The sequence below is a fragment of the Cimex lectularius genome, unplaced genomic scaffold, assembly GCF_000648675.2.
Source record: "Cimex lectularius strain Harlan isolate CLEC.00 unplaced genomic scaffold, Clec_2.1 scaffold137, whole genome shotgun sequence".
Classification (NCBI taxonomy): domain Eukaryota; kingdom Metazoa; phylum Arthropoda; class Insecta; order Hemiptera; family Cimicidae; genus Cimex; species Cimex lectularius.
In genome coordinates this window covers 29,753-54,228 of record NW_019392687.1, presented here as the reverse complement: position 1 = coordinate 54,228, position 24,476 = coordinate 29,753, and the positions used below count along the sequence as shown (strand labels likewise).

Sequence of the window (24,476 nt, the reverse complement as noted above, 5' to 3'; positions counted from 1 at the left end):
GCCCAGATGCCCTAAAAAACTGGGATCCACAAATAGCCTAAAGCTGCAGTTGCTACCAGACAGGAGGGATTTGCAGGTTACCATGCTGGAGACACCCAAGTTAAATAGCCTCGCAACGAAAGTTAGGTCGAAAATATCTTTTGTCCAAAATCACTTGTATGGCATAAATAATAGCCATATTAAAAGGGAACTAGAATGTTGAAAGTGCACAATATCATCTAAGGAGCCGAGCATGAGGGAAGAAAAAAAATCGCAAAAACATTCAAATGAGAGAAAGAGGAAATCCTCCCCAACAGGAAATAATTAAAAATCTTAGGCATATTTACTGTACATGCTCCAATGAGGATTAAGCACAGAGTAAATGTCATTTATGAAAACAAAAAACAAAAGAGGCCGTAAGTGAGAGCCCTGAAGAAAAGTCAAATCTTGGCGTTTCACCCCAAATTGCCATTTTGCAAAGTTATCGATAGTTTAATCATATTATACGTTCTGCTCATCTAGGCTAGGCTGCATAAACCGTTTATAACAAGAAAAGGTTAACAATTGTAAAAAGTGATGAAATTAGAAATTGAGAGAAACCCAAATCTGGGCGTTTTGCCCCATTTTCCAAAGATATCAAGATTTTATTCGTATTATACGTTCTGTTAGTCTAGAATAGGCTGATTAAACAGTTTATACCATAAGAAATTGTTAACAAATTTAAAAAGTTATGAAATTAAAAAATGAGAAAAACCCAAATCTGGGCGTTTTGTCCCAATTTTCCATTTTACAAAGTTACGAACATTTTATTCATATTATAAGTTCCACTCGTTTGCACTAGGCTGAATAAACAATTTATACCATAAGAAAGGGTTAACAATTGTAAAAATTAAAGAAATTAGAAAATGAGAAAAACCCAAATCTAGTCGTATTGCCACACTTGGCGATTTCCCAGTTATCGATATTTTAATCATATATGTTCTGTTAGTCCAGACTAGGCTGAGTAAACAGTTTATAACATAAGAAATGGTTAACAAATGTAAAAAGTCATGAAATTAGAAAATGAGAAAAAAAATCGTTTAAAAGATTCAGAAAAATTGATTATTTGGAATCTATTTTCCAGATAAGAGTGAAACCAGCAGAGAAGACTGGCTTAAATACCATATGCCTCCAATCGCGCAATCAAAATGTCATGATGGACAGTCAAACGTTTTAGCATAGTCTGTTTATGTTGAATCGGCGTAACAGTTTTTATCAAATGCATCTAAACTGCGCAAAAATTAATAGGGATATTTTAATTTATTCTTATTCTAGTCATTTTAATTAAATGAACCGATATATTTTTGTTAGTTGGATAAAGCAAAATAGAAAATACAAACAAAAAAAATCCTTAATCCTCATATTTTATTTAACGGTTTAGGCGTTGGGCGTGGACACGGCGCTCATCACTGTAAGGTAAATGTCCCGGGTTCGAATGCATGCCGCTGGATTTACATACTTACTGAAATACTTTACAAATGAGCTTTTTTCAAAAACACCGACTCCTTGAGGGACGAAAAAACCCCGGATTTATTTAAGAATAGCAAAAATGAAGATTAGTCATTTTGTAAACAAACACTTTTTCTTGTCTTTTCTCAATTTTAATCCAGTTGTATTCTCTTTAACCATGGAAAGACATCATCTTGAACCATAAGTTCATAATGTTACTGTGAGAATGAGTCATCTAAGTCACGAAGTATTCCAGAGGCAGTCAGCATTTCTTAGAGCGTGTCTCGTCGCGTTTCTGTCCGTTAATGGAACTCACAGACAGAAACGCAACTAATCAATAATATATATTCGTAATCGTTTGTGGGAATTTGGCCTTACATCGTATGCCCCTTTAAGACGACCTGCAGCAACAGCTCGCCACCAGCAGCGCAGGAGAATATGGTGCAGCAAGTGTCCAGAAGAGGACACCAATTGGAATGCTGTTGTGTTTACTGATGAGCCGGGTTTCTGTCAGTATAGTGATTGCAGGAAAAACTCACAGACAGAAACGCGACTCGTCAATAAACATAATGACATTCCAATTGGTGTTCTCCTCTAGCCTATCGCTATATTCCCCTGAGTTGCTGATGGCGGGCTGTTCCTGCTGGTCGTCTTAAAGGGACACACGATGTGAGCCCAACGATGTTGTTGTGAGCCATGTTTGTGTTGATGGCCTTGCCAAAACATCTTGGACTTCATTTAGGATCTGGCGGGCACTATGGAAAGGGATCTGCCTTGCTGCAATGATAATATTTCTATTCTTCTTTAGCGTCGAAATGCGCTGAAATGCACTACCAGACCGATTGGCACTTCCACTCTCTCGGAATCGGGCTAAAGCCCCGGAGACCACACTTTGAGAAACGCCAAATGCCTCTCCGATATCCACTTGCCGGTGTCCTCAATCCTCACAATAATATTGCGAACTTCTGGTTCAAGATGATGACTTTCTATGGTTAAAGAGAATACAACTGTATTAAAATGGTGAAAAGACGAGAAAAGGTGTTTGTTCACAAAAAGTTATCTTCATGTTTACTATTTTTAAGTAAATCCGTTATTAAAAACGAGGTTTAACAACTTTTTTTTGTATTTTCTATTTAGCTTTATCCAGCAGCAGAAACTTTACGCTATTGTAATGCTTCTACATGTTTCTCAGGCCTTCGACAAAGTACGGCATGAGGGATTATTATACAAATTAAAATTATTTTTACCCCAGGCCTGTTATCTGATTACACAATCATAACTTAAGGAGAGATTTTTCGCGGTAAACCAGGGTATGGAGAGTAGAGAGATGGGAGAAGTGCTCCCAGGTGTGCCACAAGGGTCAATACTCGCTCCGCTGTGTACACAATTTTTATGTCTGATAAGCCCACAAATGACCATACACTTACCGCCACTTACGCATATGACACCGCCATATTTCCAAATCATCCTTCCTCTACACAAGCTTCACTTACGTTACAAAACCACATATCAATAATTGAAAAATAGAGCAATCTTTGGGAAAAAAAATTGTAACTCCTCAAAGTCACAACATATAACTTTTCCACTCCTCCGTGAGATTTGTCCTATCATATACTACATATACAATGAACCTGTTTCTCAATCCGACAAAGTTAAATATTTAGGATAGAAGACTAACTTGGATTCACACACACGATTAAAAAACTTTAACAAACGATTTAAAATGCTTTGTTACCTACTCGACCGACAATCAAAATTACCATGTAAATCAAAACTTTCGACATACTCATACCTACTCAAACCTATTTGGATGAACGTGTGCCAAGCTTTATGGATTGCCCAAATATTCCAATATTCAAATATTAGAAAGTTTTCAATCCAAAATTTTAAGACTAATTTTTTATGCTCCTTTTTACGTAACCAATAACAGAGATCTTCATACGCCAACGGTTTTCTCATCCATCAAAACATATCACAGACGTTTTCATAGTAAATTACAAAATCACACTAACACACAAATACTCCATTCCTCACAATTACCATGTAAGGGACTGAAAAGAATATGGTAAGAGCAATCTTAAATGATTAATATAATTTTATTAATCCAGACAGGCTGCTAATGGGCGGCTTTCTCTAAAACGCACGTAATGCCACAAACATAAATTGAAATCCAATCTGCTGGTTGTTCATAATAGATGTACAATTGTAGATAAAAATAAATGAAGACAAAAAAAAAGCTTTACCCAATTAACAAGAACATATCGGTTAATTTAATTGAAATTAATAGAGTAAGAATAAATGACAAATATCTTTATTCATTTTTGCGCAGTTTATAATTTGTTTATGATAGATTAAGGTAGATAGATGCTGACTTGTTTTTTTTACAAAACTGTGTTGTTGCTGGATAAATTGTAACACAATTGGATATATCATATCGTAAATAATATTATTATCTAATATTTTTTCTATTGGGCAATTATATCGATGAGACGGTAGTTTTTAATATTTGACTTATCACCGCTTTTATGAATAGGTGTTCCATAACCTTCCATACCATTAACCTTCCAAATATCTAGCATAAGCCCTACTCTACATGATAAGTTGTGTTAACGCTGAGTAACACTAATTGCACAATTTTTTTACCAAATTAGCAGTTACACTAGCATATCCCAGAGTAGTTTTCGGTTTAATATTAATAAGTTTATTATAAACATTTACGTCTAGAACATTTAAATTTAAAAATTTGGTTAATCCTGCGATATTCCAGCATACAACTCTGGTTTGGATAAACAGAATGTCCAGTAGTAAAGAAATTTGAATGAGATATTTCTAAAGAAGTGAATTTTGTTAAGTACGAAATGAACAATCCAAACGTTTTTTTTTTTACTTTTTGGTGTCCAGATATGATGCAAGTTTTAAGTAGAGTCGAAGGTGAGGAGATGAAAAAGTTGAATGGGTTAAAAAGGCGTTGTTATGGCCTCATGACGAAATAGATACTTTGAGAAAGAGATGGAGATAGAAAAACCAACAATTCAACGCAAATAGGACGAACAATCCCGAGGTGACGAGGACGTCGTTCGAAATTCAAAAATTTCGCCGAGTCCCCAATCCCGGGCGATCCCGGAATGTCTCACGATTTCTGCCCGGAGTCACTTTCTCCGCTGTGTTTATGCACCTACTTTCTAAAAATAAGCCAGTCCGACTCCCACAGGATGTGTCGTGACATTTCAATATTTCTTGGTGATTTTTTTTTGCAGAAACGGGATTTTGCAGGCAGTCCGTCGTCGTTGGACCGATAACGATTTGATTTCAGAGGTCAAATTGAGGTCTACAAATCGCGGAAATACCTGTTGCAATTTTTCTTGTTCATTTGATCCAAAGTGGCAGAAACCTTATTAAAAGAGCCAATAATTATTACATAAGTAAACGTTTTCACGTTGTTTTGAAATCATTTTCTTAATTTTATATTTGAACAATTACGATAAATCTGACATTTTCCCCTCTATATTCGGTTAGATTAAACATGTAAAAAGAAGCGTAAACATGCGTGATTCGTGTTATAATTTAATTATTGTCGAATGGTCGGATTCAAATTTTGAAGTTGGAAGACCCTGAAAAAAGCCGACAACCCTAGTTCTTTAAGGAAGGTCGTCAATAAATTACATAATACATAGTTACAAATAACTTAATTGTTCTATTTGAAACAAATAGTTATGGGCTTGCAATTAGGCGATCCGGTGAAGATTTTAATTTCAATTCGGAACGACAAACCTTGAAGTCGACATCGGAAAGCATCACGCAACACGCAAGTTACATCACGCGTGCCTCGGCTTTTTCTCGCTGAGACGAGAAACCGGGCTGTGTGAAATTGAGTTTTTTCTTTGAATAATTTTTTTTTTAAAGGCACGTTTTAATGTTATAACAAACACTGTAATGGACAAATATAGAATAAATTTAAACCTTTTCCTCATTTTTACAAAAAAAAAAAAAAAAAAAAATTGAACGACCATCCAAGAATTTAATACACTTGTTTAAAAAACAAACATGAAAACGTAATTATGCATTTTAACAGTTGCTGTCCTCAAATGGAATTCATAAAAGCAGGAAATGACGAAAAACCTAAAGTGATAATGCCAAAACGTGACGGTAAATTTAGCTAAAATATAGCATTTTTCACCTTGAAAGTAGGTGCGATAAAACAAGAAGGAACGTTAAAAATACATCCTCGAAATTCTCAATATCATTAAATACTTTAGTTATCTAAGTATCGAATATCAATATTGAGAATAAATTAAGACATACTTAACACAGACGCTCTGGAGAATGTGAGAATGCGTTATTGGTTAAATCAAGGTACCTTTTTTTATTATATTTATTCTACATGCTTCATACAAAATATTACATGTAACACGATAACTGTAAATATAAAATATATAAAATGTATATATATACTGGGATATCAGATTCATATTATGACGAAAAGACAATTACTGAAACTGTTAAATAATAATAAATAACGTTAATAAGTAGAAACTAATTAAAAACTAAATAAACAAAGAACATGACATTTAACTAAATTACAGTAAAATCTATTGCTTTTATGAATGTGTCAAAATGTTCATAATATTATCTCTTCATGAGCTCCTTCTCATCAGGTGGCCACTTCTTGTGTTGCAGTAGGCATTTTCGTATCCAAACACTACGCAGAGGTTCTATTAGTGGGCACTCATATATTAGGTATAATGCTTTGTTCTACTGGGAAATTAGGCAGGCATGAGCATGATGAAGATTCTCTTAGATGAAAGCGAAAAAAATTGCTGTTTTTTGGGCCGTGTTCGGTTAAGATGTGGGTTAGTGGTGCGGATAGTTGGATGTGCAGCTGGAATCTGTCGGAAACTTTTTTTTTTTTTAATATATTTTTTTATTTTATTTTATTTTTTATTTATTTTATTTACGAGGGTTCGCAACAGCAGAGGTCATATAAACCCTCAGGGTCTCGGTGTTTTTTTTTGAAAAAAAAGCCCATTTGTAAGTATTGGCCCTGCATTCGAACCCAAGACCTTTACCTTACAGTGATGACCGCCGTGTCAAAGACTAAACCTTGGGCCACCGACGCCCCTATCGGCAACTTTGGGAAAGAACTTTCTTGTCTGCCTTCCATTATTTGTACTTGACCAAACATTTTCCAATTTTTCCAGACTTTCTTCGAAAAGTTTATTTATAATTGATGTCTTTGAAAGTTTGGTGTATGCCAAATTCAGACTCTCGTCAGTAGATGCTAATTTGGCCAGTCTGTCAGCTTCTTCATTTCCCTCTATTCCGCAATGAGCCTTAACCCAGCCTAGTTGTCATTAACATTCTGTTTGACTCGAGTTTGAATAATTTTCCTTATTTGCTCAGGCAAAAAGCCATGATTATCGTAATTAATAATTGATTCTAAGGACACTTGACTGTCACTTAAAATGATAAATTTGGCAATATTCCCGTCTAATTTTTTATTCATAGCCCATTGCAAGCTCTTCAGAATGGCCAGAAGTTCGGCTTGATTATTAGAACATGCCTGATGCAGTCTGTATTTTGCTTCATAAATTATTGAACCATTCTGGAAACAAACAAAAGCACTACCTACACCAACCTCTGATTTGCTTCCGTCAGTATATATAGACATATAATCACCATCGGCCTTTTCGGTAGTATGTAGACACTGGACGTCAATAGCATCTGCCGGGTGTGGCATACCCCCATCTATTGCAATAGTCTATCATTTGTTGTGCCTTGAAGCTCATCATTACCATTATTCACTATTTCGTGTAATTTTTTAAGTTGAGCTATCTTTATACCCCCTAACCCTCCTTAAATCATTATATCATTATTTATTATATCATTATTATTATATTATANATATTATATTATATCATATTATATTATTATATATCATATCATTATATCATTATTATTAATCATTATATCCCTAACCATCTCTAAATCAAGGTACCTGTGTGCAGTATATTGTTCTATACTTTATATCTCATCTATCAATTTCTTCTTTTATCTATTATCTTGATCTCTATTCCAGTCGATCTAAGATCTCTTTCATTCTCTCTCTATCACCATGATAGAATAAATAAAGAAGGGGAATGAGTAGGAATATAAGTGAACAAGAATTACTCATTAAGATATTTAGCTACATCGAATAAAGAATATAGAAAAAATATATATGATATGCAGTATAACTACAAAATTTGGAGAGATACTTTTTAGTGTAGTTTATCGCCCCCCCCCCCTAAAGCTGGGTACACAGTTACCCGATGCAACGCTATGCGACGCTACCCGATGCTACCCGACGTAAATCCAAAGTCCAATTTTTCATAAGATTGAATTACCCCAGTGCATATCTGCCTGATGATGTGCAACGCTACCCCACTTTTTGTCGGGTAGCATCTAGTACAGTCGAAGACAAAAGAACCGGACACTCATATTTTTACTTCAAACTATATGTATTATTGTCGTTATATTAATTACAACATACTTATTTGAACATAAACCAAATTAAGCGAGATCAAAAATTCATTACTTTTTATTTTAAAAAAATAATTTGAATGCTTTTGGAGAAAAATACCGGAATACCATTTTTTGATAGAATGAATTTAAGTAACAATTTATTTCATGGTTTTGTAATAAAATTTAAGTAACAATTTATTACGTGGTTTTACTCATAAAATTACACTATTTTCGTCGAGTAGCGTCAGAACCGGACGCTCATATTTTGTAGATTATTTCGAACTATGTATATGTAATTTTGTCGTTATGTTAATTACAACATGCTTATTTTAATGTAAACCAAATTAAACGAGATCAAAAATTCATGAGTTTTTATAAGAATTATTTAATTATGATGGTTAGGCAGAAAATTTATCGAAACACCGGTATTTTAGTTGACGTTGATCAACCTACGTAGTTTAAACTGATGTTGTATTGGATCTTCTTGAGGTCATTTAACAGGTGAATATGACGGAACATTCGCCAAAAGCTTGGTGAAACCCAATTAGTGATGTTCTTTATTCACCTGTAAAATGACCTCAAGCAGATCCAATACAACATCACCGGTATTACTTTATTTATTCATTTTTTTTACGATGGTTCGCAACAGCAGAGGTCATATAAACTCTTGGGGTGCCGGTGTTTTTGAAAAAAAGCCCATTTGTAAGTATGTCGGGTTCGAATGCAGGGACGCCGGATTCGAACCCGGGACCTTTATCTCACAGTGATGAACGCCGTGTCAACGCCTAACCGTTGCGGACTCCGACGCCCCCTGGTATAACTTTATTTAATTATATAAATATAATTAAATAAATTAATTTAACTAACAATGTATTGGATGGTTGTGCTTTTAAAATTTAAATGACAACAAATAATAAAAATAACAACAAGGTTTTGCTGAAAATAGTGCATTTAGAGCAATATAGGCGTTGCGATTGTGATACTGATTTGTGATACAAGCTGTGTGAGTGTACATGGCGTGCGCTTCGCATAGATGTGCACACCCTACCCAAACGTGTTACGCATCGGGTAGAGTCGCAAGTTCAATGTATTGAATGAAGACCGGCGAATTTTGTGAGTTTGGAGAATAATTCTTTAATAGTTTGTTTTTCTGAGATTGTAACAATTAATTAAGGTTTTTAGTTGAGATAAAAAAGTCAATGCACGAGCGGGATTCGAACCCACGATCTTCGGCTTGATACGCCGCTGCTCTACCACTTGAGCTATCGTGACCTCGATCCACTGAGAAACTTACTTCCCATCTCAACCCCACCTTTTGAATATTCCCTCCATTTTGCCATTTTTTTGCCATTTGTCGTCGAGAATCTAATCCGATTACGACATTTGAAAAATGGCAATTCAAAAGGTGGGGTTGAGATGGGACGTTAGTGTCCGAGTGGATTGAGGTCACGATAGCTCAAGTGGTAGAGCAACGGCGTATCTAGCCGAAGATCGTGGGTTCGAATCCCGCCCGTGCCATTGACTTTTTTCATCTCAATTAAAAACCTTAATTAATTGAAATATATTAATTGGCCAAGCGGACCACGAAATTAGTGAAGTTAACTACTAACTCTAAATGAATGGGCACAAAATCATGGTTTAATGATTACTCCTAGTAAATGTAACAGTATGATTGTTGTGCATCCGCAATTTACCTGTGAATTGGAATATATGAATAGTGATCCAATAATATTAGAGAATGATATAGTAAGATATGAAAATGCACTATGATACTAGGTGTCTCAATAGACTCAAACAAAATTTCGCTGTAACTTCACTTTTCTCTTACAATCACTTTCTTACTTTCTTACACTCCCACTCACTATTGTATCTTTCTCCTTCTTTTATTATATTTCTTTCTTTCTCTCTCTATTTCTTTATCTTAATATCTACTTATATATCTTTCTATCTTTTCTTTTACACTGACCCTCACTTCCGCTCCCCCGTCTTGTTTTTCTAATTTCATTCTTTCTTCCTAACTTTCTCTTACTTTCTTTCACCCTCCCCTTCTCTTAATAGATAATAAATTTCATTTAAGAAAAAGAGGAGTGTGGAAGGAAAAATTGCGCATCAGCACTTTTAAAAAACAATTCGGTTACGGTTTTAATTCTCGATTTCGGCCTTCAATTTTCTTGCGTTTTGCCAAACATTTCGGTGGATGAAAGCCATCCGTGGACGAAAAATCTCACCCCAGAGGATCATGGAAACGCTCCAGTGTACAATAATATAACGATTTGATGGAAATAGGTCTCAATGGCGCTGTATCTACACACCACCGTCAACTACCTTTTTAACTTTATTTCTTCGCCTAGAATTCAATCAATTCAAGCTATGTAACTATTTTTCAAAAGTTTTGTTAAGAGAGAAATCTGTGTTTTTCTATTTCTCCCTTTTTCATTCTATCAGTCTATGTGTACATATGTATACGAGCTAACAGTTGTTTTTCCAGGTATCCGTAAGAGTATGTGAAGACAATAATTTGAAAAGAATATGTGCAACAGAGAATGACAGAAGATAAGTACATAATAATTTCCGTTGTTGATAATATTACGAGAAATGACGTATTTCGTACTTGAACGAACAATTGAAGTGCGATATGGGGACAATGAATAGGGAAGTCGACCCTCGGTCGGAGGGTTCGAAATCATGAAATTCGTCTGCGGTCGTTCTGGCGACTTTTGATGTCGACCACATCTAAGGGGGTTGAAAACAACCCCCACTCGAAGCTCTAACATTGCAGAATAGTTCACAAATTCTCGAAGGAGAGCCTGTCAATAATTTGAAAGCATGATGATCAGTATATCTCGGTTTATAATAAGCTCTGTTGGCACTTCAATTTTATAAACATCGTAGCTCCTATGTTCGGTGTCAATTTAATGAATGATTATCTATGTTGTAATGCATGGTTATACAGGATTATATTAGGAAGATTGAGAAGCACATTGGTAATATAAGGGCTATTAGCAATGAAAGAACCATTGCACGAAGAAGATATATTAATAGAAAATCAGGAAATTGTTTGGGCAAGGAATGCATGTAATGGAAAAGAAAAATTCAGCTAAAAACGATGGAATTCATATTGAATTTTAGGACAAAATTAGTGAGGGTGAAGAATTGTTAGTTTGTAGGTTTAATAGACTAGATGGATGACCCCTCCAAATGTATGCAAAGCAGTTTTAGTGGCAGTTATTTTCTGCTATAGAAAGCTTGGAGTGTAAAGATGACGTCGAAATGCGATAACTCGATCCTTGTTCTTTTAAAAACCCACCTTTCCGAAGCGGCTGAACACCCTCTTTTTTGCCGAATGTCACCTTTGAGTTTGAGAAAGTTACTGATAACACGTCCGGATTGTATGCAAAGCAGTTCGGGTGGCAGTTGCTTTCTGCTTTAAGTGCTTTCCGATGGAAAGCTTGGGTGTTAGAATGACCATGAAATATACATAACGCGATCCTATTTCTTCTGAAAAAAACCAATTTTTCGAAAGTCACCTTAGATTTTGCATGATGACCCCCTCCAGATTATATGCAAAACATTTCTAGCGGCAGTTGCTTTCTGTTTTAAGTGTCTTGCTATGGAAAGTTTGAGTGGTAGAATGACCATGAGATATATGTACATAACTGAAAAACCAGTTTTCCGAAAGACACCTTTGATTTTGCGAAATTTATTGATGACCCCCTCCAGATTATATGCAACGCAGTTCTGGCGGGAGTTGCTTTCTGCTTTAAGTGTCTTGCTATGGAAAGCTTGAGTGTTAGAATAACCATGAGATATATGTACAAAACTGAAAAACCAATTTTCCAGAAACCACCTTTGATTTTGAGAAAGTTACTGCTGACCCCGTTCAGATTGCATATAAAGCAGTTTTAGTGACGGTTGATTTCTGTTTTCAGTGTCTTGTCATGGAAGGATTGGGTGTTAGAATGACCATGAGGTATACACAACGAGATCTTATTCTTTTGGAAAAACTAATTTCCGAAAATCATCTTTGTATGCAAAGCAGTTCTAGTGGCAGTTGCTTTCTGCTTTAAGTGCCTTGCTGTGGAAACCTTAGGTGTTAAAATGGCAATGAGATATATATAACGCGATCCTATCCCTTCTGAAAAACCAATTTTCCGAAAATCGCCTTTGATTGTGCGCAATTTACTTGGGACCATCCATATTTTTAAAAGCGTTTCCTATAGCAAAACGTACACGAAACTCAGTCTTTTACATCCTTGCCTTATACCAGTACCACCTGACACATAGTTCACCTCAATTGAGATAGGTCTTAAGCATGCGTAGCTGAGAGTGGACAGTCGAAAACGAATTTTTTTGTATTTTCATTATCTTTTAGGCATTATAACAGGGAAAAATATTAAAGTAAGATCTAACATTTTCTGGGTGTGTTCCTAGTCTATCAAGAAATATGATTACTAGGCCCAGTTATAGTGGCTGAATTTCTTCTACGGTTACCCAACACACTCAGCGGGCAAATGTGGTTCCAGGAGTGCTGGCTTCTTCTTTGCTTCTTTGCAGAATTTGCACGTTGGGTTGTGCCAAATCTTCTTTACATCCCCATTTACTCTGCAGTGTCCTGTTATGATTCAGTGCAAAATATTAAAAAGTATTCTTTATTAACATTTTGTACCCACGTCGTCTCGAATGGGAAAGAATATTAAAAATTGCGGTTGGTTTTTTTCCAATGTTTGTTCATTGAAAATTTTCAAATGAAACAGGGAGAATATGGAAGACGAGAGTACAAACATTTACCATCATTGTTTGCAAGGGGCAATATTGTTTCTGCCCGCTTCAGATCGGAAAAACCACACGTGTTTTATCAGAGGTGTAAAAATGTATTTCCAACCTTCAAACAGACAATGTACAAATTTCGGTATTTCTTTCTCTCCCTTTGAGACCACCTTTCGAGAAGAAAGTCGTTGTATAATGCTCTGCTTTCTAATTATTAGCTCCACCTACTGTTCTGACATAACTGATCCACTTTTTTGGCGAAGTATACGTTTAAATAATTATCACTTGATGAGATAAGTGAGTTTCAAATCTGTATTGCTTAAAATTGCTTAAATTAAAATTAAATAAATAACTGGTCAATTGAATTTGATCGTTTCTGATCTTTTTTTGTACTAAAGAAGGAACGAATCGTTAAACCGTTTCTGATTGAAGACTAAAAGCGAAAAAAAACCGGGCCAGAGATAATCGATGTCAATCTAGCAACTTCCAGTTCAACGACTCTCAGGGATCCCAATGCTATTTGGAAGAATTTGAATAAAATTTTACTTAAATTCATAAAACTACAAGGTGTCAACGTACAAGTATTCATTTTATTCAAAAACTACTCAACCTCCTAAGCTCTACATTTCACACAGTATAATTTATTCAATATTCTAAAGGGGAAGAAGATATCAGGAGAAAATCAAATACAATTGTATAGCATACAATCGCTGAAGGAGAAGATAAGATATGCTATACAGATGGCTCCAAAATATACGAACCAACTGGATCAGGCATATGTTGTACAAACCCAAAACTTGAGCGATCAAACTCATTAGGAGAATACACCTTGGTCTTCAAGCTGAATCCATCAATGTTGAGCTTTGGAAAATCTTAAGAGGTTACACTGGCAAAAAAATCCTCATAAAATGGGATAGCCGAACATCTATTAAAGCATTAGCATGTCTAAAAATCACAACAAAATTAGTATGTGAATTCATTTAAAAACTCGAAAACCTGGTGAAACACAACAACTTGATGATATGTTGGGTACCAGGACACAAAGGAGTTTTGGTAACGAAACCGCAGACAGGCTGGTCAGAGGAGGATCCGAAAGAACCACTGGGATAACAAAAACAAACACAGAATCCATCACATAATAGATCCAAAAACGACAAAAGGAGAAACTGGTAAACTCTAGGGGCGTTAGTCACAGTAAACCTACGCTAAAACAACCAAGAGAAGCTTAAACTCAAAGCAGTGATAGGATTATAGGTTATCACCTCAACCAGGAGGTCAGTGGTTGTCTGAGAAAACATCTACACATGGGTATATTTAATAATGATGCCACCTGTAGATTATGCAATATGTAGGAAAAAACAACCACCCATATCATCTTCAAATGTGAAGAGACTGCTCAATGAATAGATAACCTGGGATCCAAAGAAAACCTAGGGAGAGGAGTTGTAGCAACTTTAGTAACTGATGGCAATGACTTCTTGAAAGAAGGATCCGATCGATTGAACTGAACTAAGAAACTAGGAAAAATACAATAAGCCAGGAGGCTACCTTGTATTTATGTACCATGCACCTAATACTTGGGAACATGGAATCCCTTTTCCTAGATTGCCGTCACCTACCTAGTACTGTTTAAAAGAAGAATCGACTCGACAGACTGAAATAAGGGACTAAGAAAGTATAATAAGCCAAAAGCTGCTTTCATCATACAGATGGCTCCAAAACTAGTGAAGGAAACTCATTACGGAAGAACATCTAGACCGTTCAAGCAGAAATACGTACACTTGTCAAAAAATGTGTTATGTGAAACAGGATTTTTGGATAGATTCACAATATTTTTTGCATGACCTGATACTTCATAAAAGAAAGACCATATGAATTGAAGTAGGATATATGCAAGATCAAGTATGGCAGTACTTGGGTGAATACCAATCCCCGCTTCCTAGTATCCTCAGTGTCCTCAAAAACAAAACAAAACCATAATTATTGCACTGTTTGCAAGTATCTTAAGCTAAAATTTTAATCTAAAACTGTAATGTTTTTTTTTTAAGTTGAGTATTTTTTTGAGAAAACTAAGGGTAGCTTAGTACATTGACACCCTGTATAGTCACGCAATAATGAAATTCTTAGCTATTGTGTCATTTAAACGACCGTCAAACATGAAACCCTTTATAATTCTGGTAATAACGGTATGAACAAATCATCCCACATCTTCCTATTAAATCAGAAAGATTGGAACGAATTTGCTATAGCTTGTCTGTCTTATTAAACGTTAAAAGCGAGCAAAGACGGACCGTCAATTCAATCAACTGGTTGCAGCAAAAAACGATTCTTTTCCTACGACTCTAAATATTTTAAAACCCCCTTAATTAATTATTAAAATTTGGTAGATTAATTTCACTCTAATCCTTTGTGATTGAGATTTTAATTTTAAAATAATTTATTTGTTGTAGTATTATCCCTTCGGGAAAGAAAACCCGGGATAAAAACCCGGGAAACTGTCTTGGTAGAATAATCGGGTCAGATCTTCAGTCGGCCTTCGACGGATTGTTCACGGGATGATCTTAGGATTTGTAGAGGGATCAAGTCTTTACAGCCAGAGACTTAGCTTTTTCTTTACCCCATTTTAAAAACTATACCGCTAATTTTGAGATGTAATTTTTGATTTTACATATACATTTTTTAGTTGTTATACGATGATTAGTTTATATTACAAGTGCATAGAAATATGTTAGAAGATTTAAACTTCAGCTGAGATTCGATCGACATTAGATTATGACCATGAAAAGAGTAAGGTAATGCCTGTACTTAGAATAATTTGAGTTCTATGAAATAATTGTAAATTTGGATTCTGGTAGTTCTTTATGTATAGAACTTAAAAATGAAGCTTTTACAACGAAAAAGTTAGCCTGCAAGCTTGATCGTTTCAGGACATCCTGGTCCGTCAGTTCTCGCTGGTTTTCTCTGATCGTTTCACCATTTTTAGTTTGGTCTATGTGTCAATTGATGAATGAAACTTTTGGTAATACTAGGTGAAAATTACAATTAGGCTGTTGTTTTATGGCCTTTTTGACATTAAATATATACATCAAATTATACAATTTTATCATAAAAAATTCATTAGAGTTTAAAGTAATTTATCTCATTTTGTGAAAAAAGTCAGGATGTTCTATTTTAGTGGAGAATCTGTCTTTGTAGCATTTCCTAGCTCGTCTCTAGTATTAAATAAAACAGGAAATTGATTTTTTCTTTAAAAAAAACTTCTAGGATCGATGAGCAATAAAATATCTGCATGAAATTTAATTGGATAGGCGATAAGAAACGCATAACGGGTCTTTCATCAGACAAAATTAGATAAAAAAATCCATATATTACAGAATCGTTTTGAAATCACAAAATAATTATTATATTGGCCTTTATTATAACTATAAAATAGCCAGATTTTACTTTAAATATCTTTAAACCTCTGATAAACATATACATTTGAATTATTTTCACATGGATACAATCTAATATCTATCGTTACCCAATTAAATTTTAAATTTTTTTAATAATATTTTTTTGCACTTATTGCATAGTTTTTTTTAGATGCTTTTTTTTAACGAAGGCATGTTATCCGCATGTGATTTTGCTGTTACTGTGACTCACAAGTTAATATTTAACTACATAAATTATTCAATTTTGAATACTTTGATTTTTGTAGTGAAAGAAAATTAGCCAAATAAAAGATTTTCGTTTAAAAATTGTCAAATATCGGAATATGGAGTGTTGGAAAAGTAGAAAAAATAATTATTGGAACAACCTCAATAAATAGAAACCAACAAATAAAAAAAATATATATTTGGCTGCTGGCGAACACAACTAGTATTATCTAACTATTATTTATAAGAATTTACCTGGAAAAAAATTTATCTCGCCGTCAATAAACTTTTTTTACTATAGATTTTATTTTATAACGTTCTGATCAGGTAAAAAGACAACAAACTATTTATTTATTTTTAATTATACCCGATGAAATAAATATTAATTGGCGTACGACCTTATTTGAATCAAAATAACTATTGAAATTTGTTCGAAACTTCAAATTTCGTACTCTCGATTTTGGAAATGTAAAAATTAAAACTTAAGTTTAACAATTAGAAAAATCAAATCAAGTCCATCATCATTGAATATGGGCTATTGAAAGCCTATCTTAAGCTCTGTGCTGATGAAAATTATTAGAATGTAGACGTTTATAAAAGGTTGAAGTACAGTTAAAATGAAATTTACCTAACATATAGGTAAAATATCGAATATAACAATTCTTCTGATTTAATATGTAGATTTTTTTAAAGTTTGTTTTATCACATCTTCTGATGAAACACACGTTCTGCATTCCTTATCGCCAATCCAATTATTTTTAATGGAGATAGTTGTTATTGTTTTTTGCAAAAGGTTGAAGAAAGTTGTTTATAAAAATAAATAGATTTTCTTATTTATTAGGTAAAAAAAGATAATATTATGACTATGTTAGAAAAGAATTTTAATATTGAAGATTTCTTCACCAAAACAAAAAATATTGTTTCTTTTCTCCAGTAGAATGACATAAAAATACAATTTTATTCTTTTAAGCTCTAATAATTGTATATAATTAAACTGTATAACTTGATGTACATATTGGAAGAGTAAAAAAGACAATGAAACAACAGCTCGATGATAATCAATCGTTGGAAGCATTTATTTTTTGTATACGTTGCTTGGATACACAAAATACATCATAACTTGAGAACGACGTCAAATCTAACCTTCCCACTCGGAATTTACGTTCGAATTTTATTTTATTTTTTGTCAGTCGTGATTTTCAATCATTTTAGATACAAATTTTCTTACGTAACTTTAGATTTTAGGTAACGAGATTTCTTGATAGAAAGAAAATTCCTTTATGTACTGTTTGAAGTGAGGTTAACAGTGTTTTTTTCGTCAAGTCGTCAAGTGCATAAAGTCGAAGTTTGTACTTACAGAAGGAGCTTAGGCGGTGTTGAGATGTCGGCTGTGTTTGGCCAAGGGTCAGTTCGGGTCAGTTTAGCCGGATCGAAACACCACGAAACAAAACACGCGATCTACAGAAGCGGCCATTACGAAGCCAAGTGACAAAAGCACACAGTACAAATTATATACATTTTGGAACCAATTGGCATGTTTTTATTTCCCAAAACTTTTAATTTTTGCTTACACAAATAATAAAAAAAACTTCAACGTCAAGCTATTTCAAAGTAAATCGCCGATTCTACAAGTGCGATGACAAATTGTACCGTAATAACTTAAACGTTTTGATCAACAATCGCACATGCTTGAACTCCAGTTGAAAATTGGTGACAAGAGTGAAGAATTAATTAGACTTTCGAACACAAATTTTACTTGGTTTTAGAAAAATAATTATATTTTAATTATAATATACTAATTAATAATTCGCGGATATTCTATTACTCAAACGTTCTTATATTTTCCAATATAATGATGCTATATTTCTTTGTGGCACCACTTTGACATACTGTAACATTAAAGTGCCAAATGAGAATGATATAGGGGTAAAATAAGGAAAGGTGAAGAAAAAAATAAATAACCAGTTATTACGCAGGTAATAATAGTAGGAGATATTGTGACTATTATTATTTAAAAATTAATGAAAAACCTTATATACACGTATAACCTACAATAGAACAAAAAATAATGAAATACAACAATTATTGATTGACAATGAATACATAGAAACACACAAAAAAAATAACAGTTATAATTATTATTAGTTAAATTCTATTATAAGTTATTCATAGGTAAAGAAAAATTATTTTAAATTGTGATTAAAAGAGATAAGTCGAGAGAAAAATGAAATAAATAGGACTAGATAAAAATTAGAGAGATATCGATTAGAGAGGTGAATAGGTTGATTGAAATAAGGAAATAGAGGAAGGGAGAGTTGAGTGACAGACGGACAGGCAGAGATACATTTACAAAGAGATACCTACAAAAATTACAAAAGGGAGAATAGTGAAGAAGGAAGTGAAGGAGGAAGAGAGAGAAAGAGAGAGAGAGAGAGAGAGAGAGAGAAAGAGAGAAAGACAGACAGTGAAAAATAACGCCTTTGAGTGAAAGAAAAGAGTAGGACAACATAACTAACGAAAAATGTAAAAAGAGAAATAGAAAGTGGAGATAAATAGACATATGCATAGATAGGTAGAGAGAGAGAGAGAGAGAGAGAGAGAGAGAGAGAGAGAGAGAGAGAGAGAGATGGATGGAGAGAGAGAGAGAGAGAGAGATGGATGGAGAAAGTGATAGTGACAGACATACAGACAAATGGATAGGCAGAGTTAGTCATGCATAAAAAGAGAGACACTTTCAAAAATTACAAAACGCAGCGATAAAAGGGAAATAGTGAAGAAGGAGGAAGAAAGAAAAGATAGAATNGAGAGAGTGAGAGAGTGAGTGAGAAAGAGAGAGAGGTAAAGATGAACGCTTTATTTATCAATCACACAAGATTTGGTCTCAAGGGTATTATTATTTATTAGCAATATAATTGTAAAAGTGAAATTTTGCCATTTACGTTTCAGTCAAAATATATTTAGCGATTTGTTCCCTGTAAGCAAACGATAAATAGACAGACGTATAGAATCTCACTGCAAGATGGAGAACAAAATCCCCCAGGGGAGAAAGAACAAGATAAATAGACAGATGCTTGGACATAATGAGAATGAGAAGATAAATTAGGTAATGATGGAAATACATTTGTAGAAATGGAAACTCAACAAATAACAGCTAAAGATAGATATTTAGTTGATACCAAAAAAGGTGAATTGGGTGATATTTAGATAAAAACAGAAATAGATGATGATGATAAACGCATTATTTATCAAACACACAAGATTTGATCTCAACGACCTCGGATTTTAACATGTAATGTGAAATACAATGGTTATTAATTTTACTCTACTTCTAATTTATTAAACATTAATATTACTTCGAATAATATATTTCTGTGGTCAATAGGTATATTTCATCTATTCGATTTACATTGAACTACATACATATTTGCTTCAAATTGCCTATGGAAATAAATATTCTAATTTGCAAAATAATTGAGCACTTAAAAAGTAAATTACTAATAAAATAAGTGAAAAGTAAAACGTTGGTACGATAAAGAAAATGTTTTTCTAAAACCTACGTCACACCAAACCGCATCTCACGATTTCCGAATAAATAAATCATAACTTGATAAGAGGTGATTTTTCAGACTATTCTGGAAATCTTGGAGAAAGAGACAGAACGTCAGAAAGAGACAGAGACGTAGATGGATAGAGAAAGAGGGAGTGACAAACATACACACAGATGGACAGACATTGTTAGACATACATAAAGATAGAGATATAAAAATTATAAAAGGAAGTGGTAAAAGGGAAAATAGGTATGAAAGGTGGAAATGAGTGAGGTTAAGAGGGAAAGAGGAAACGTAAAGGGAGTGATGCTCACAAAATTTCAAAAGGTTTTTCAAAAGAGAAAATAGAGACCACGTAAGGAAGGGAAGAATGACATAAAGTGAGAGAGAGAAAGAGAGTGAGTTATAAAATGAAAGTAAGTATTCGTTGAAAGAAAAAAGTAATAAAACACCAAAAACTAACTTATAAAATCTTTATAAAAAAGTTACTAATTGTTTTAATTAATCACAAGGAACCTTCGAACTTAGCTGGCTTCTTTATTCTTAAGCTAATTCCTTCTCTACCCTTACAACTTACAATGGAAAAATTGGTCAACATTCTGTTACACTTGAAAATTACAATCCTCAAACATCTGCAAAGTCTTTAGTATCTCTGATTTTCATCTCTCTAAGATATCAGTGAAAGTTATCTTTTCATGGTTTTAGTCGTGGAATATGTCGGTGGAAATAAGGTTTTCAATTGATAACATTGATAAATGATCATTTTTTTACAATCCTGGACACTTGGAATAACGTGCTTCTCAGGCTCAACAGTCTTGCAGGTTTTGCAGTACAAAGATTGATATAAGCTTGATCATTCCCTTGCACTTTTCTATTCATATCCCGGTCCCTTTAAAAAAATTACCATTTTCTTACGTGCTTCGATTGTTTAAAATCAGATGTGAACTTTTATATTTAAATTATTCGCCGATTAAGGATGAAAAGCGCAATTATGTTCAATTTATAACAGTCAGGCTTGATCTGTTGCTCTTTATAGATTTCTCTGACCTTTCGGAATTCCTTAACCTCCATTTAAGGGCCAGCTTCAAGATTTTGAACTAAGTTGACTTTAAAAGCCGTTTTAGTTTATAAGTTTTACCCAAGAGTTTTGTAATAAACACTAAACTGAGAACAGTAGTTGTGACCTTCCACTCTTGAATAAATGAACTACGAATAAAAATTATTTTTCCGTTTAAAACTACATTTCAAAACGTCCTGTATTTATTCACAAACAAACCGTTTTGAACAGTTTAATTAGGAGTTTGTTTATAAAACCTTTTTTTTAAATCGACTGTTAAACAATTTAGACCAAGAAACAACAAATAAAAACGTTATTAGCCTCCAAACAAACAACACGCAGTACCGGCTGTTTATCAAAACATTAATTTTTTTTGTTTTCTCTCCGCCCGCCTTTGAAAAGTAATAGTACTACGCTGATAAATTATCTGTATAAACAATATGGTTTTATCACTGTGGCGATGACTTCTCTCATTCGTCAAATGGGGCTCTCTTTATCACATTGTCACAAATAGAGTTTGTCAACCGTTAGAATCAACAAGGCCTGGTTACGACAAAGAATTCCTGGCTCTTTTTTTGGAGGCAAAAGTGAAACTTAACAAATAAAATAATTAGGAACAAAGAGACACGAATTATATAAGGACTAATTAGTCCAACGTTAAAATTCAATTTGAAAATCAGGCCGTGTATTCACTTTAAAAACTAACCTTACGAAAGTTATTGACCAAATAATTTTTGAATATATTAAGAAAAAACATATTTTACGTGAATTTATTATTTTTCACGGCCTTCGTGGTGGAATGTACGATACTCACAGCTGCTAGAATATTAAATATACAATTTTTTCATTACTTTATATTAAAAACTATATAGTATTATACAAAGTCGTTATCTATTGTCCCACATTGTTTTGATAATGTCTGTTAAATAATATGAAACTATATTTATAACTATTCTGGACAGCTATAGAGAAAGAAAAACAAATATTAACTGTTACATATAAAATATATTGCTCTCTCTCTCTCTCTCTCTCTCTCTCTCTCTCTCTAATTTCTCTGTATCTCTGTCTTTCACTCTTTCCGTCTTTATTTCTCTTTCGATCTCTCATTATTTGTTATCTCTGCCTTTCTCTTTATATTTCACTTTTTCTCTCTCTCTCTCTTTCTCTGTCTGTTTTTTCTTTCTCCCTCCCTCACGGTTTCCTTCCATTTTACCATGTTATCATTTATTTGTCTCTGTCTCGGACTGTCTATTTATTCTGTTTGTCCCCCTCTCTCTCTTCTTCTCTTTCTCTCTCTCTCATTCTTCTTCTTCTCTCTCACTTTTCTTCTCTCTCACTCCCTCTCTTCTTCTTCTTATTCTTCTTCTCTCTCTCTCTCTCTCTCTCTCTCTCTCTCTCTCTCTCTCTGGTTAATTATAAGACATTCGTGACCTAAATTTGCCATTTTTTTAAATAAAACTATATTAATTCATTATGTGTGGTGATTAGTGACCACTAATCGATATTTATTCGTCGAGAGTGCTCTCGACGAGTACACGTCTCGCAAGAATGGCACAATTACACAGTAGACAAACACTTTGAGCCCAGAAGATGATCTCAATAAAGATCGAAACGTTGGCACGATAAAGAAAATGTTTTTCTGAAACCTACCTCACACCAGACCGCTTCTCACGATTTCTAAATAATTAATTCATTATCTTATCGTATTAATTCATTCTTTACCTATCCGTATTTCTCTTTCTCTCTTTTTCTCGCTGTCTGTCTGTCTCTCTGCCTCTCTGTCTGTCTGTCTGTCTGTCTGTCTGTCTGTCTGTCTCTCTCTCTCTCTCTCTCTCTCTCTCTCTCTCTCTCTCTCTCTCTCCCTATTTATCTATCTGTTTCTCTAAATCTCTCTCCCTCTCTCTCTCTCTCTCTCTCACTCTCTATCTCTATCAGCCACTCTGGATTTTGAATTGTTTCTCTAATCACCCTTTCATTCTGGTTGTTTAAGTGTGTGTTCTTAAAAAAATTTTGATTTTTCCGTTTGCCCTGCTTGGACATATGAACTTACCTGAGGTTTCGCTGTTCTGTCTTTCTCACTCTCTCTCGCTCTTTCTCGCTCCCACCATCCTCTCTCTCTCTCTCTCTCTCTCTCTCTCTCTCTCTCTCTCTCTCTCTCTCTCTCTCGCTTTGGTTAATTATAAGAAATTGTCGTTCGCGACCTAAATTAGCGAATTTTGTAAATAAACCTAAATTAATTCATTATCTTCTCTTATTAATTCATTCTTTACGTATCTGTATTTCTCTCTCTCTCTCTCTCTCTTTTTCTTTTTCTCTCCCCATCTCTCTACCTGTTTTTCTAAATCTCTCTCACTCTCCATCTCTATCAGTCACTCTGGTTTTTGGATTGTTTCTCCAATCACCCTCTCTTTCTGTTTCTTTATGGGTGTGCTTAAAAGATTTGTGGTTTTTCTGTTTGCCCTGCTTGAACCTATGTACTTACCTGAAGTTTCGTTAGGTTCTCTCTCTCTCTCTCTCTCTCTCTCTCTCTCTCTCTCTCACACACACACACACACACACACACACACACACACACACACACACACACACAATAACACGGTATTAATTCATTAACTTCTCCCATTAATTCATTCTTTAGCCATCTGTCTATATTTCTCTGTCTCTCTCTGTCATATCTAAATTAATTATCTAAATATTATATCTTAATCATAACAATAATCATAAATTAAAAGTAGTTTTAAACTCATGCATAAGATATATACAAAGCTTTAGACCTTTTGAAAATAGAAGAAGTAATAAAATTTTAACAATATGAGGTTGACGAGTAAACCATCCTGTATGATAGAAATGATGAAACAATGAATTTTAAAGCTACACGTTTAAATATGATGTGTAGAAATCCATAGAACACAATCATATAAAAATTCATTGTTTCTAAAAAGTACTCAATTTTATAAAGAACTCCCAACTCAGTAAAAACATGTGAATCCCAATATTCGTATAAAAAAGCCCTAAAAGAATATCGTACGTACTCCTAATATAATTAATAAAACATATTACATTTCACAAAGCTTGAAGCACCAACAATTATCTTATTTTTAATGAATAAAAAGTTAATAAAAATTAATTATACTAATTATTATCACTATTTTTGTTGTAAGAGTTCTTATGGATTCTTCCAATTCAGTTTTATTTATTTATTGTATTTTTTTTCTTCTTCATAATATGTAAAAAGTGTTTATCGTGATTTCTTGCAATTAAAAATAGTTCATGGTTTTCTGTTTCAATATGTACAGAATTTTATGTTTGTAAGATCGAGCTTAATTTAATTTAATTTAATTTAACCGTTAACTAAGAAGACATATTTATGTAAGGAATGTTATTTTTGATTTGTACAAATTATTTGTGAACACGATGTACATGATATAATTTAAGTGTACCTCGTTAAATGTAAGAAAAGCCCTTGAGGCCTGATTTTGTAGTAAAAATAAAAAGATA

The 24,476-nt window shown here is 33.8% G+C and overlaps 1 protein-coding gene across 2 annotated transcripts in view; it reads right to left on the bottom strand.

The window, feature by feature from the left end:
• The window catches only part of LOC106664804 (calpain-9-like), a 44,679-nt gene that overhangs the window by 14,154 nt on the left and 6,049 nt on the right, over positions 1 to 24,476 (bottom strand). Inside the window, exon 1 of one of the 2 annotated variants that reach the window (XM_014390814.2) lies at positions 17,731 to 17,867. The exons of the other annotated variant lie outside the window; for it this stretch is intronic. The gene's annotated coding sequence lies outside the window, so the exon portion shown is untranslated. Of the gene's footprint in view, positions 1 to 17,730; positions 17,868 to 24,476 lie in introns of those variants that run through there. 2 annotated transcript variants of the gene reach the window in all.